This window comes from Elephantulus edwardii, unplaced genomic scaffold (genome assembly GCF_000299155.1).
Source record: "Elephantulus edwardii isolate Elephantulus edwardi_28Jun2011 unplaced genomic scaffold, EleEdw1.0 scaffold00031, whole genome shotgun sequence".
Taxonomy (NCBI): domain Eukaryota; kingdom Metazoa; phylum Chordata; class Mammalia; order Macroscelidea; family Macroscelididae; genus Elephantulus; species Elephantulus edwardii.
In genome coordinates this window covers 22,257,185-22,259,289 of record NW_006399781.1, presented here as the reverse complement: position 1 = coordinate 22,259,289, position 2,105 = coordinate 22,257,185, and the positions used below count along the sequence as shown (strand labels likewise).

At 38.1% G+C, this 2,105-nt stretch overlaps 1 pseudogene; it reads right to left on the bottom strand.

Moving 5' to 3' along the window:
- Window positions 1-1,215: 1,215 nt before the first annotated feature.
- Window positions 1,216-1,879, bottom strand: LOC102863192 (annotated as a pseudogene).
- Between the last annotated feature and the right edge of the window lie 226 nt (window positions 1,880-2,105).

Sequence of the window (2,105 nt, the reverse complement as noted above, 5' to 3'; positions counted from 1 at the left end):
TGCGGTTGGCGCAGGATAGAGCAGGGTTTAGGGCTGTTGTGCATAGGGTCGCTATGAGTCGGAAACGACTCGACGGCACATAACAACAACAACAACAATCTATTTTATCAGAGATTAATATTGCTATTCCAGCTTTTTTCTGGTTATCATCTGTTTGGTATATTTTTTCCCACCCTTTTGTTTTTAGTCTTTCTTTATCTTCACTTTTCAGATGTGTCTTTTGTAGACAGCATATTGATGGGTTTTGTTGCTATTTTGTGTTGGGTTTTTGTTTTGTTTTGTTTTTTATCCAATCTGTCTCTCCTTTTCTTTTCAGGGGTGCATTTAAACCATTCACATTCAGTTAATTTTTGAGAGGCAAGGTTTTATTACTATAATTTTGTTGAATTATTTTCAATGCTGTTGCTGGTTACTTTGATTCATCATGCTTTCTGTGGCACCTCTGTAAGAAGGACATCTCTCAGTGTTTCCTGAAACACTAGTTTTGTCCTTTGCTTTTTTTTAAATTGCTATTTATTATATTTTAATAGACTAATCTATCTGGAGAAAGGGTAAAAGTCACTCACACAAGTGTCGAGGACTTTCGTTCATAGGGTTGCTGTGAGTTGCCTGCTCTATGGCACTTAACAACAACAACAATCTTCTATAAACAATGTAACTAAAGAGTTGCTCCAAAATGGGAAAAGCAATACAGTGAATTCTATCACTGAGCCAAGTGTTCCTAAAAACACATTTGTTTATACCAATTAACATTTAAAAATAACAGGTGTTGTGCAAGTAGCTAATACTGACCTTGCTCTCCCACCATAAACTATAAAGGAGGCGAGAATATATAACTGTTTTCAGGCACTAACAAGAATATGATCTTTGGAAAAGGGAAAAACACTAGGTGAGTTTGGTATCACCTCTTTCTGGCTGCAGAAGTTTATGCATCTGGGTAAAAAGACCAGCAATTGGTCTTTGGGCATTGAAATAAAGCAGCTGGAATTTAAGGAGGCAGGGTTATAAGAGGAGGAATATACAGGGAAAGACACCATAAACCTGTGTTAAAATTTCACTTGTCTTTGCACAAATCCTATATTATGTGTGGGACAAGCCTTCATTGGGCCAGGTAGTTGCAGCTGCTGGGAGCTGAGAGTTGAACAGAATTCAGAGATTGTACAGAGTTCCACCATTAACCAAGGCAAATAATTTCACCTCTGTGAGTCTCCATTCTCATTTCTTAATTAAAATTTGAACACTTTCCTTCTTTTTATTTTGTCTGAAACCCATATAATAGTATGATAGCCACTTATGTACCAAGAGATCATACTTCCCAAAGCATAAGCATCTTCAAGAGAATCTGGACATATAGGAGGTGGGGTGGAATTCTTGATTGTCGAGAAGGAAATGGAGGTAACCAGAATGATAAGAAGGAACAGGGTGGCAGTGGCAGTGGTATGTGGGCCATTAAATTTTAGGCCTGGATTTCCTGTCCTGGTCCAGACATCGGGGGTGGTGGAGGGAGAAAAGAGTTCAACGGAGCATCTTTAGACTTATGGTTACTTGATCTATTTCCAGGAAGCCTGGAGGAGTTTTAACTGTCACCTATTGAAATTTGACTTTCTTTTTCATTCTCTTGAGCTATTGCCTAAACACTGTGGTCTACATTATTAGCTCCTCCAAATGTTGGAAAAAGTAGATCAGTCAGATTTTGTTCCTCTTTATTCCCATATCCAGTATAAACCACAATTACGGTTTCTTTCTTAAAATCAATTGATTCAGTGGTAGCTGGGTAAATGCATCTATCTTCTGACCAAATGACACAATGTTTACTTTTTGGTTTGTCTGAAGCTTCACAAATGTCACCATTCTTCAGAGTACGCTTAAATGAAGCCATAGCTTTATCATAAGTTTTAATCAATGTTATATCTTCCCATATGTCAGAATCATCACTCTTGTCTGTTTCACACTAGAACAGCAGAGAATTCTGCTCAAGCAGGCCTACACCACCTCCCATTGCTATGGTGAGTACACCACCAACACTGGTCTAGTTTTTACAACCTTAGGTTCTGCTTTTCTGGAAATATCTTGATCGCTCCTTCATATTTGAAGGGCAGTTTTTC